The 14152-nt window shown below is 35.1% G+C and overlaps 1 long non-coding RNA gene across 5 annotated transcripts in view; it reads right to left on the bottom strand.

Moving 5' to 3' along the window:
- Window positions 1–2193: 2193 nt before the first annotated feature.
- The window catches only part of LOC309614824, a 60572-nt gene continuing 48613 nt past the window's right edge, over window positions 2194–14152 (bottom strand). For all 5 annotated transcript variants that reach the window (XR_014236391.1, XR_014236392.1, XR_014236393.1 and 2 more), the window contains one exon: window positions 2194–12725. This is a non-coding gene — a long non-coding RNA (uncharacterized lncRNA). The remainder of the gene's footprint in view (window positions 12726–14152) is intronic.

Here is a 14152-nt window from a genome sequence, read left to right as displayed (position 1 = left end):
TTGATTTTGTCAATTATACCCAATAAAATAATAAAATAAAATGAAAGCAAAAAAGTAAACATGATTCCAAAACATTAATAAAGAAAATGCCTCATGTCAAGAGCAATTTTTAAAAAATTCTCCTGGTGGGCAAGTGGGCTTTATTACATTGAATCATGTTAGTCAATAAGTCCACAATGAGCCTATGTACAGATGGCTTTCTATTGTATGATTTGAGGAGCAACAAAAATAATCTTTTTCCAAAAATATCTCCTTCGATACCTAAACTTGGCATTGCTCCCTATTCTTATGCAGATAACATTCAACTATGAGGTTCTTGGTAATTGGATTCCAATACCAAGAACCTTTGTTCTTCTCAGCAAAGGTTCTCAGACTTCAACATTTCATAACAGTGAATGAGGAACCTGGATTAAAATACAGATTCAGAAGATTTAACAAGGGGCCCAAGAATCTGAAATTTAAATAGTCATCCCAATTGATTATGATACCAGTTATCCTAGGACCTCACTCTGAAAAATACTGCTGTAGAAGATGAAAGGTTAGCCAATCCTTAACCTGAGTTCTCTCCCTGTTAACATTTCAGCACCTGACTTTCCATTAGTTTATAGTATAAGACAAAGGACAGGGAAATCTCAGAGAAAGAAGGCATTAGAATGATGACATTGAACAGGAAGCAGTTTTGATGGTTCCAGACGAAGGAAGGATACAAGTTATTTGCGTCTTGGACAACACTGGCCAATAGAATGTTCTTCAATGATAGAAATGTTTTATTTGCACACTCTCCAATATAGTAGTCACTGGTCCCATGGCTTTTCAGCCCTTGAAATGTGGCTAGTTCAACTGAGTAACTGAATTTTAAATTTTCTTTAATTTTAATTAATTTTAATTTTAACCTATATAAGCCACATGTGACAGTGGCTACCATAGCCAATAGCACAGGGCTGCAGCTCTGCCTAAGGCTGGAAGAGGGATTTAGCAAAAAGAAAGTAAATTATACAATTTCTAATTTACAATTTTCCAAAGGTCAGCTTTGTTATTTAAGATCACAGTATCAAATCTTGATATCATGCTACCAGAGAGAGTTGTAAAATTGGTAAAATGTATTTTACTAATAGTTCCTCTATCACACTGCCAGTCAAATAAATTGCCTTCAATACAGAAACCATTGAAGTGTATTTTCAAGAAATCTTAGTGACAGTTTGGCAAATGATAGGCAGAAGAAAAAATATTGGTGGTAAATATCCTTAGTACACTCTTCAAAGTCTTTCAAGCTAAATTTTCAGTGGACAATGAAAATTTTATTGAGTTTTTAAAATTGAAAAAGATTTTTGAATGAGGAAACTTTATTAGTAATGGTAGTTAACATGGTTATGGAACACCGACTACATGACAAGGAGCATGTAAGTACTCTACATGTGTTATTTAATTTAATCCAGACAACACCATTAGAAATGCATTGTTATTAATCACACTTTGAGATAAGAGAATTGAAAATCAGGGAAGTTAAGAAACCTACACAAAGTGGCAGAGCCAGTCAAGTTGAAATAAGAATGAAAACAAGGTCTGTTTACTGCCAGATCATTATGTTATGTTACCTCTTTCTATTTAATCTTGGACTATTGAGTTTGACAGAAACTTTCCTCAGATGTTTAGCATTTTTAAAAAAATTAGTTTAAGGAGGTGTGGCCAAGATGGTGGAGCAGAAAGATCCAGAGATCACATTCTCCCACAGGTACACCAAAATTACAACTATTTACAGAACAACTATTGATGAGAATGACCTGAAGACTAGCAGGAAAGATTTTTCACAACTAAAGGGATAAAAAAGAAATCACAACAAGATGGGTAGGAGGGACAGAGATGAGTTTAGTTAAGGCCCACTCTTTTAGGTAAGCAACACACAAAGCGGAGGATAATTACAATTGTATTATTGAATTCAGTTTGCTAATATTTTGTTGAGGATTTTTACATCTATGTTCATCAGTGATACTGGCCTATAATTTTCTTTTTTCTGTGGTTCTCTGTCTGGTTTTTGTATCAAGGTGATGCTAACCTCGTAGAATTAATTCAGAAGCATTTCTTTCTCTGCAGTTTTTTTGGAATAGTTTGAGAAGGATGCGTTTTAACTCATTTAAATGTTTGGTAGAATTCACCCGTGAAGCCATCTGATCCTGGATTATTGTTTGTTGATAGTTTCTTTTTTTTTTTTTTTTATTTTAAATTACAGATTCAATTCTATTACTGGTAATCAGTCTGTTCATATTTTCTACTTCTCCCTATTTCAGTCCTGGGAGATTGTACCTTTCTTAGACTTTATCCATTTAGTCTAGGCTGTCCATTTTATTGGTATATAATTGTTCATAGTAATTTCTTATGTTCCTTTGTATTTCTGTGTTTTCAGTTGTAACTTCTCCTTTTTTATTTCTGATTTTACTAATTTGGGCCCTCTCTCTTTTTTGCTTGATGAGTCTGGCTAAAGGTTTGTCAGTTTTGTTTATCTTTTCAAAGATGGATTGGAAGAATTACTATTGTTAAACGACCATACTTGCCAAAACAAACTACAGACCCAATGCATTTCCTATCAAAATACTAATGGTATTTTTCACAAAAGTAGAACAAATAATTCTAAAATTTGTATGGAAATGCAAAAGACCCCAAATAGCCAACACAATCTTGAGAAAGAAGAACAAAGCTGGAAGTATCATGCTCCCTGATTACAAACTACACTACAAAGCTATAGTAATCAAAACAATATGGTACTTGCACAAAAGACAGACACATAGATCAATGGAACAGAGTAAAGAGCCCAGAAATAAACCCATGCTTATATAGTCAATTAATCCACAACAAAGGAGGGAAGAATATACCATGGGGAAAAGATAATTTCTTCAATAAATGGTTTTTGGAAAACTGAACAGTTAAATGCCAAAGAATCAAACTGGACTACTCTCTCACCCATGCACAGAAATAAATTCAAAATGGATTAAAGACTTAAATGAAGACCAGAAAACAAAAAAATTCTAGAAGAAACCATAGGCAGTATGCTCTTTTATGTTGGACCTAGCAGTGTTTTTTTGAATATGTCTCCTCAGGCAAGGGAAACAAAAGCAAAAATAAACTAATTGGACTACATCAAACTGAAAAGCTTTGCACACGGAAAGAAATTATCAACAAAACAAAAAGGCAGCCTACAGAATGGGGAAAATATTTACAAACAATATATCTTACAAGGAGTTAATATCAAAAATATACAAAGAACTGATACAACTCTACATTTGTTTTAAAAAAAACCTGATCAAAAAATGGGCAGAGGACCTGAATAGACATTTTTTTTCAAAGAAAACATACTGATGGCAAACAGAAACACGAAAAAATGTTCAGCATCACTAATCATCAGGGAAATGCAAGTCAAACCACAATGAGATATCACCTCTCATCTGTCAGAATGGCTAGTATCAAAAAGAAAACAAATAACAAGTGTTGGTAAGGATGTGGAGAAAAGGGACTCCTTGAGAGTTTGAGAGCTGGGGAAAGCTGACCTTCAAGAGTGGAAAAATATTGGACCTTCTGAGGGCAATTCTGAGGTAGGAAATGAGGAGGAGAGATGAGATTGGGGAAGAAGGAGAAGAGAGAAGGGCCACTGAGTTTTATGAGGGTGTGCCAAGATGGATTAAAGGGCCAGTTAGTCCCGTGTGATTGGTAGGACCTTGTGGTTTTAATTAGCCACACCCTTTGCCCAATTTTGTTACTTTGCTGCAGTATAAACTCTGCCCTCTCTCCACCTGCTTCCATTTAAATTTTATTAAATCTTACTAAATTCATTAATGTTTGCAGGAGTGTTTTTTGTTTTCTTTTGGGGGAAAAAAGAAAAAAGAACTTAGTTTCAACTCTCTGCTAGCTCAGAAACCTGGAAGTAAAAAGAATGCAAACATCTCCTCCTGACTCACTTTCCACTCCAGTAATTCATGTTACATTGTATTTAGAATTTTCTCAGGGCATAGAATTTGGGGTTCAAGTCTATTTTAGCCTGCTCTTGGGGAGCAGGAAGGACTCAGCTGAGATCCAGATAACATTTTAATTAAGTATATATTTATTGTTATAAGTAGAATGGGATAGATATCTAACTGCTAGCCCTAAATCCTCCCACAAGTGGATGCAGTATGAGTCTTTTCTAACAGCAGGAGATGCAACTGTTGGAAGACACCCAAAGTTTATCTAGTTCAATTTTCCCTTTGATACGTGAATTCCTCTTAAAACTTCCCTACTATGATCATCTGGGGTTTTTTTCCCTTGAACTCTTCCAGTAGCATAGAACTCAGTGACACCTGAAGCAGTATATTTCACCTAAGAAACGTGGCTTCTACTCATAGTCATATTTTTATTTTTTGGATCCATATTGAATGACTGAAGTTTCTGGTCTATATGACTGTCAGTAACTTCTGACTCTTCCCCCCTCCTACCCTAGTTAACACATTCCAAATTCCATCAACCATTTCTCTCAGGACATTTTGTGAGGATTTTAGTGATCTTGGTTACATTCCTTAGAATAATTTTCAGTCTTTCTATAACCTTCAAAGTATGACATCCAGATTCACACATAAGTTCTGAAATGCTTTGACCAGCACAGTGTAGATCTGGGTTATCACCTCAATCTCTATGGATACATCAATCAAGTAACACATCCTAAGTTTTGGTTTAGTCATTCTTTGACAGCCATATCAAATGGCTTAAGGGTAATGTCAGTTTTTAACTGTGTTGCTACTTAACCCTCATTTTGAATCTGACTGTTATTTTTTTTTTTCACTTTAAAAGTGAATCTTAACAGCACAATGGAAAAAGAATGAACATCAAAGTTAGAAAATAACCCGTATGCATCAAGTCTACATCATATATTAGCCCTGTGACCTTAAGAAAGTTACTTAACTTCTCTGAAACTCAGTTTCAGTGTTTGAATATGAGTATGATAACATCTAGATGTTTAGTTTTGTTGTTAGACTCAAAAAAATAACATGTAAAATAACCAACATGATGTCAAAAATATAGATATCTTCTGTTTGGGGCAGCATGTTATCTTTGTCCACGGTCAAGTTCATCAACATCTTTCTACATTAATTTTATAATTCAGTGAATTAGCTCTTCCTCCCGGATTTCAGCCTCTATGACATGTAACACACTTTCAAATTTTTCATCTAGGTTATTGATAATAATGCTAATAGGAGAAAGCAAATAGTGATGTTTTCTTAAAAGGAACCTTCCAAATTTATGTTAGTTAATCTTTTACTGATAGGAAAAATGTCGACAAAATAAGACATCTGAAATTCAGTGAATCACAAAGGACTTTTCATGCACAAGATGATCATATAAAGACTGGATGTTATAATATGAGGTAGAATCCAAATGCTTCCCAGAGATTATCTCATTTAATGCTCATAGAAACCCTTTGTAATAGTTTAAGAAGATATCACTGTCCCCATTTTACAGATGAGCTTAAAAAAGCCACACAAATAACAAGTAATTCATATCTTTTCCTCAATAATTGCAGATCTTTATTTCAATTACCCACTCTAGAATATTATCTAGAATATGCAAAGGTTTGTAGTTTATTACATCTACTTCCTCCACATAGAAAAATTAATTCAGTGAGCATCTACTTATGCCTGACATTGCCCTAGGGTATAGAGGAAAGCAGCAAACAAAGGTCTGTGTGTTTTCTCATAGGTGTTTCAGTGGAATTGAAAACAAGAAACAAATAAATAAAAATGACAAATGATGATAGATAATAAAACAGAGAAAAATATTGTATGTTAACACATATATGTGGAATCTAGAAAAATGGTACAGATGAACCGGTTTGTAAGGCAGAAATGGAGACACAGATGCAGAGAACAAACATATGGACACCAAGGGGGGAAAACAGTGTGTGTGGGGGGGGGGATGAATTGGGAGATTGGGATTGACATATATACACTAATATGTATAAAATAGGTAACTAATAAGAACCTGCTGTATAAAAAAATAAAATTCAATAAAAAAGAAAAAGAAAATAAAGAATTGATGGAAATGATGCTCCTTTAAATAAGAGTGGTTGGGAAAACTCTTTGATAAGCTGCCATCTGGGCAGAAACATGTAGAAGCTGCATCCCAGGCAGTGGGATTAGCAAATTCAAAGGTGCCAAAGCAGAAGCATGCTTGTGTTGTTTAAGGAACAGCAAAAAAGTGAGACGAGGATGGAGTGAATGACAGAGTTGTGGTTGGGGTAGTAGACAGGTCAGATAGGCGGGGGACCACAGCAGGCAGGGGCTTCTAAGCAATGAGATAAAATATGGATTAACCATCAGAGGGACTTGAACAAAGGAGTCACATGATCTAACCCATATTTTAAAAGGCTCACTCTGGCTGCTGTGGTCAACGTGGACTGTAAGAACAAGGGTAGAATAAGGGAGATCAGTGAGTAGCTACTGCAGTAATCCAGGCAAGACTTCATGTTATCCAGACTAGAGTGATAATGATGATGATGATGAAAAGTGCTCTGATTTTTGGATATTTTGAAAGCAGTGCCTCTGTATTTGCAACAGTACTACATGTGGGATGTGAGAAAAAGAAAATCATCAAGAATGATTTTGTCCTGGATAACAGGAAGAATGGAGTTACCCATTATTAAACCTGGGAATCTGTGGAAGGAATCACAGATTTTAAGACTTAAAATCAGGAGTTCATTTTGGACATACTGAGTTTTGGATGCTTATTACATATTCCACCTGGAAACTATGAGAAAGTTTCTGCATAGGGGTCTAGAATTCAAGTCTGGAGAGGTCTGGGCTACAGAAAAAAAACTGAGGCTGTCCAGAGGATGGGTGTTATTTAAGGCCACAGGAGTGGATGTGGTCACCTTGAATGAGAAGAGATAGAGAAGAAAGAGGATGAAAGACGGAATCTGCAAAACTCCCACACTTGCTAACATCTAGAAGGTAATAGGAAGAAAGTAACGGTGAGTGAAGTTATTTGTATCACAAGCAAATTCTTAATAACATTGCCAGTACTGCTTTGATCCCATCAGCCAGTATTCCCAGCACTCAATGCCAGAATACTTGAACTTGTTTAGAGAAGTTGGATGTTCTTAGAATTAGTCACCCATCTTGGCGTAGTGTAACCGGGAACATTCTCTTGAAAGTTATACTGCAACGCATACTTCACTGCTCAGCCTGCCTCAGCGAGAGCAACTCGGGCTGTGTTTAGCTTTGACCCTTCATTCATCTCGAATCCTTGTTTTAGCTAAAACCAAGCTCTTATTCCTCATCCCTGCCACCCATTGAGCAGAGCTCCTGGATGTGTAATTCCCAGGAGACAAAGAATAGAAATAAACATTCTGGTTCATAAGTTTATAAACAATCCATTGTCGTGTTAAAGGCTAAATACATTTAGACATGTGTGGTCACACTGCTTTTTGTTTGCCAATCTCATTTTATATAACCTGGACCAACAAAACCAACAAGAGGGGAAACACACAGGTATAAGGTCAATTCAAGGGTTCAACAAAGTGCTCAAAATGATGGAATCAGCAGATAAAATGTTTCATAGGTTGCTAAGATACCTTAATCTCAGAAAAGAATCAGAATTAAGTTTTTGTTAAGAGGTTTATCATTCCCTATCCTGATCCTTTGACAGAGATAGTCTATAGGAATCTTAGCTTAGCAATTATATGGCCGTTATAATTGGGAGAAAGTTAGAAAAGTGGTTTTAACAAAAAGATAATAGCTTAAGAATTTGAGAAGTCACTTGGGGAGAGTTGGGTCATCTTGGAATTGCTTTAGGCATGTTTCAGCTGTTTAGAAGATTTTCTGTTTATAAAAGAAAAGAAATAAAACTAAGCATCAGTATTCTTCTATGTGGTTTTGTACCTGATAAGCTACTAATGGTTGAGTAAAGCAACCACAAAATCCATTTAATTACTAAAAAATGGCATTAACAAATCTTGTTATCATTTGTCCTCTGAGAAAAATTCAGTTTTTCATGTTGCACATGCTGCTATTCACTTCAAGCTATCTGATTTACTTTTTACTTGGTAAAGGGAAAAGATGCAGTTTCAAACTTCAATCATTCCAGGCAGTGTCAATAGAAAAAATAAAAATATGCAACCATATTGAGTATTTTGAAAATTTTTTGTAAATTTTTACTTTTATATAAACCTATTGAAAAGGATGTAAAATCAAGAGCTCTCATATACCCTTTATTCAGATGTAATTATTTACAACTTGCCCCATTTGTTAGTAATTTATTCTCTTTCTCTAGTTCTCTCAATTGATAGATGAGTGATGCAGGGGGAGCAGAGGGGAGTGAGATGTGTGTGCATTTCATTTGAGAGTAAGTTGCAGACACGGGGACATTTTATCCCTAATGTTTCAGTGTATATTTCCTGAGAACAAGGACATTCTCATGCATAACCATGATGCAAAATCAAGATATTTAACATGTATACAATATTATTATCTAATCCATAATCCATATTTAAAGTGTGTCAAGTCTGCAAAAAAGTAAATAACCGTATATAAAAACTGTAAGCTTTTACCAATCCAGGATCCATTCTAAGAGGACACATTACCTTTAGACATGATGTCTTTTTAACCTCCTTTACTCTGGAATATTTCCTCAGTCATTATTTGTCATAGATGATCTTGACATTTTTGAAGAATACAGACCATGGCTGTTAATAACAAAGAGAGAAGTAAATATGATATACATGGATCTACATAGACAGTGGCTGTAGCCCCTGAGAGGGACTGGGAATAATGATACTCCAATAACAATGTGCACACCTAGCACACAGATCTTGGTTTCTAAATACCATTTCCTACTACAAGGAGCCAGGGGTCCTTGGAGAAATGGCTGGTTTGGGCACTGAAGCTTATATTCTACTGAGATCAGATCAGTAAAAATAAATAAGAGATAAGGAAATTACACAAGATAATTCTAGATTGTGAGAGGTGTTATAATGAAATAAGGATATGACAATAAGAGAGGTCAACTTTTGTTATGGTGGATAGAAAAGGACTCACTGAGTAAGTACCTGAGACCCAAAGAAGGAAAAAAGGTCAGCCATGTGGAGATTGTGGGAAAGAATTCTAGGCATAAAGAACAGAAAGAAGAAGACTCTTATACGGAAAGTGTTTGGCTGGAACAGAGTACTGTGCACTACTAGGGGGTGGGGGGGAGTGGGTGCGGGGGTATGCTGAGGAGAATGTGAATCTGATGTTAGATGAGGTTGGAAAAATAGGCATGAGCTGGTAAACCAAGCAATTCCGATTTTATTCTGGGTGCAAAGGGGAAGTCTTGGAAAGATTTAACGTGGGTAGTGACATGACCTGACTCACAAGTTACAAAAAGCTCACTCAACTGCTTTGTGAAAAATCAGTTAGAAAGAGTTTGAGAATGGAAACAAAGAGACCAGATAGGAGACTACTGTGAAAATTAAGACAAGACATAGTGGTGGCCTGAACCAGCGGTGTCAGTCAAGATGAAAAGATCTGGGTGGATGCAGATTACATTTTGGAGTTACAAACAGCGGGATTTATGTTAGAATGAATGTGTGAGGTGGCTGAGGAAAGGCGTAGGTGAAAGGGTGATGTCCAGGTTTCTATTTTTGGATCATGCTTAGAGAAGAAGATCCACTGCTCCATTCTGAGCCCCATATTCTGAGATGTGTTTTAAACACCAAATGGAAATATCAAATAAACAGGGAAATTGACAAATTCTAAAGTCCTACGGGATTCTTCTTACCTTTTTACGAGATTAAAATATAATGCTTAAATGAAAGCATCTGCATCATTTCGTCAAAAATGAAAAATTAAAGGAAATCTTAGTCACCTTTAGATATTCTGCAAATTTAAAGAGCGCTGTGTGCTTAAGGAAGATGAAATATTGAGATTACCTAGAATGATTTAAGGGGGGAATTATGAGAAAAATTAATTTTCTAAGATAGTCTGAAGAGCTACAATTGAATAAAGGAGAATGTAAGTTAAACATCAGAAATAATTTTCTGAGCAAGAGTAATTCAAATCAGGATGTCTTTTAAGGGCTTATGAAAGCCCCTTCAACTGAGACATTAAAAATGAGACTGTATAAAGCCTAGTTTAAAAGGGAGAAAAAGTATATTACAAAGGAGATGGATTAAATGTTCTAATAATGTTTTTTAAAGTATTATTAGTATTTATGAAACCAAATCCAGTGAGTTAACAGTTCCACCTTTTTCCAGAGTAAAAACTATAGCTCTTTGTGTAATTTCTTACAATTGGTGGAGGTGAAGTTAAATGGGCCAGTGTAATTTTTTAAATGTCATTTCTGGAAGTTTTTATAACACAGAGCAGAAAATATTAAGGTGCATATCTCATGTAAAATGGAGGTGTGCTAAAGAGAGGTAGGAGAAAAATGGTACTGCTCTGGGAAAAAACTAGATTTGCCTCTACTTAAGTGAAGGTAAAATAGATTATAGAAGAGTATAATGTCACATTCAGCTGAAAAATAAATGTAGTTTTTGTGAGTAAATGAATTCGATCTTAGTTGAAAGAATTTTTATTCCAAAACAACTTTCATAAACACAGTGTGTGTGAATATAATTTCTTCTTAAGAAACTGATATATGATTTCTATTTTTAAGGTTAGATCTTGAAATTACGTGTATCTATTGTTTTCCCATTAATCATTATACTTCTATAGAAAAGTTGTTTGGGGTAAATTTTATTCTTGATACAGAGCATTGGTAATCTTTTTTTATTGTACAAGGTCATTCAAAATATTTTTCAGTAAAAATTCTTTTAATATACCATTTCTATGAAGGCAGCAATTTCAATTAAAAATAAGTGTAGCATTATTTATGTATTGATACCTCAATTTGTTTCCAAAAGAATTTGAAGCAGAGTGTAACATTATGAATCGGGAAGCAAAGCATCTCTGCCATTATATAGCATTCTGCATCAGTAAAAGAAAAGATGTGAGAGCCATTTAAATGCCATGAAGAAAAACATGAGAAAAATCAATGCTGAAATGAGTAATTGAATGATGTTCGCAAGGGCTGAATAGGTCATCATTAGGCTTGACACGACTGCAACAAAATTCCTAGGGTTATTCAACCTAATGTACGGGGAATCCAGTAAGACGAGACATTGCATTTACTGCTTAGATTTACATTGCTTTAAAGAATCAGAATATAGTCATCAAGCTAATATGAAGTGAAGGAAGACGCAATAATCAAGCAGAATGAAAATCCAATGACAACAGTGGCCTTGGAATGCTGTATTATAAGGTATTCTTGAGAACCACAGAAAATTGCTTTTTCACTAAAAGTAAGAGCACAGACTTCATACAATAGAACAAAAATAAATTTAAAAAATACAGCCAATAATAATACTTGAGAGAGCTTCCATGTCAGATACTTAACAACAGAAAGTTCTACCTAGAGGGTGAAGATACACAACATTCCCTAGTACACGATGACAGGTGCAGCCTCCCAGATGATTAAGATTTAATAAATCTTATTTTATGTAACCAAAGCAAGGAATCCCACTTCAGGCATTGCATCCCGCCAGAACCTCCCTGAGACTAGACTGTTGCATCTTTCCTCTCCTCTCAATACTGTCGTTACATCCAGATAACGAAAAGCAGAGCAACACCATAGCATGCCTCTCTTTAGGCCTATTTCAGTCATGTTATATGAGGCTCTCTACTTTCAAACTACATCATCTTAGAAAGGAGTTCTGTTTTTAAAAAATGAAGCAAAATTGTAAAGCTTTGTTGAATATTTCTAGTAATACAAAACTTATATCCTTCTTGTAAGGCAAACTCTTCCATTGATACATAGCAATGATAATTAGGGGGAAAAAACTGCCCTGGGGGTTGTCAAAACTTCCCTCTCTACAACTCTTGCATATTATTCCTATTGCTTTTTTAAAGCACTATAAGCAATGTGCCTGATCTCTTCTCTAGAAAGAATTTGTTATATATTTGAAGACAGCTGTTATATCCTCAGTCTTTGCTTTTTTAAACAAGAGTCTCACCTTTTTAAACCGGTAGAGTATTGATTCTAGAACCCTCCCCCATGGCAGCAATCTCTCCTTGATATGCGCCAGTGGGTACTTCTTGCTATAAACCTCTGCTGACAAGAACCACAGACCACGCACCAAATGTGTTTTCCCAAGACATGATCATTTTCTTTTCTCTTGGCATGCTTCCCCTGTTAATATTAACAACATTAACATTAACAAACAAAACATTAACAACAGAAAAAGCAAGCAACTGGATCCCCTCTTTTTATTGTTGGTTTATTGAGTTTGCTGCCAACAAAAAAAACCCTCATTCATTTTTACCGTGATGTTCTTCTATGTAAATTTCCCACAGCCTTTCAATGTACACTCCCTTTTCAAGCTTCCACTCAAGCCTTTATATTTAACCCAGAAAACAGTTGTGATATGCTTTAGTTCTAGTTCGGTCTTCCAATGGAATTCTCTTGTGCACTCTCACTCTCTCTCTCTCTCTCTCTCTCTCTCTGTCTTTATCATCTCTGTGTCTCAGTCTGGGGTCATCTGTAAATCGGAAAGACACACCTTCACTTTTTGTGTTGAACAGATGAGGGTAAGGTGAGGGCTGGGCAGTCTGCCGCTAGAGACTGTGCCAGGACGATCTGCATACTCCAGGGTGTTCCAACGCAATATTACTAGCCAGCCAGCATCTTCTTTCCTGCAGAAATTTAAGTCAACGCATTATAAGACAACTGCTAATATTGTTACATTTTCTGTACTAGGAGCAATTAGTTTGCCATGAGTTGGAAAATGCATATACTTATCCAAGACCGTGTACTGCAGTGTTTTAATGGAAAACTAGTGCAAAGAATTTCAGGATCTACATTTTCAGGACTAGATTTACCTGGAGCTTGTCATCCATCTTGCCCCTCATTTCTAGACCCAAACTAATGCTAGACAGGCCTGAAATAAATTATTCTGGAGATGTTCATATATCAATAAAAATGCAAATAATGTCCTAAAGTATGTGTTTTAAATTCTGCTTTAAGAAGAATCACAATTCAGATATGGAAAGCTATAGAGAGTATGAGTAAAATTGTTGCCATCTAATAAAAATATTTTTCCAGGTAAAGTAACTTTTAAAAACCTTTCAAACTTTGGAAGAAAGCCTGCCTAAGTCAGAAAAACTCAACTTCTCTTTGGAATGGATTTGATTTATGATTGTTATTCTGATCATTAATTACAGTTACCTACTAGCCTTTAAGACCTTAAAATGGAAATCTGGAAGTCACAATTCTATTTCCTGTTCAAATATTATTCTCTACTAGGTCCTGGCCTCTTTAAAATGATAACCTAAACATAGTTAATTTATTTCTGTCTACCTCAAGGTATGTTATGTAGTGGGGGCAGAGAAGATTAAATAGAGGAGAAAGATATTATAAAAATCATCTTTTATGTATTTTTATTATTATACATTTGAGCCATGTTTATGAATTTTTATAGATTATATTTTTATTTCTGAATTATCCACGTTTTATAGAATTTTAGAATGCTATTTTTACATTCTAAAACACAATTTCTGCTGAAAACTCTAAGTAAATTCACATTAAGACAAGTAAAATAAATAACATGCAATCTAACACATTTTATCATTTGTTATTTGAGCAGTTGTAGTAAAATCACCAGAGAGGAATATGTAGTTGCAGTCATCCACTGTATCTTCAAGATGCTCAGCAACCACGAAATGAATTTCACATCAAGACCATAATGAGAAAAAAGATTCCAGAATAATTTCCTCTTTCTCGAATTGGATATGAATGAACAGAGAAGGCAGATCATTTCTAAAAACAACATCTCATCCAATGGACTGAATCCTTACAATCTTTGTATTAGGAGCTAACATTTGAAAACAGCGTGCAATCATTTTGACATGGTCAGGTGATACTTATTTTGAATATAGTCTATTTTTTTCAGACAACAACAACAATATCTGTTTAGTCTAGTTTTGTCTGTCTTACAAGTTGAAGAATAATAACAACCTTCTCAAATGAATAAGAAAGCAACCTTCCCAAATTCTCCTGTGAACTGTTTCCAGAAGAAATGGTGGTATTTTTGTTATCCTTTCCCCATCTTCCAGCAGATCAT

This window comes from Balaenoptera borealis (genome assembly GCF_965194805.1).
Source record: "Balaenoptera borealis genome assembly, chromosome: 17".
Taxonomy (NCBI): domain Eukaryota; kingdom Metazoa; phylum Chordata; class Mammalia; order Artiodactyla; family Balaenopteridae; genus Balaenoptera; species Balaenoptera borealis.
The sequence above is the reverse complement of the archived record's forward strand: the minus strand, read 5'-3'. Positions and strand labels throughout refer to the sequence as shown.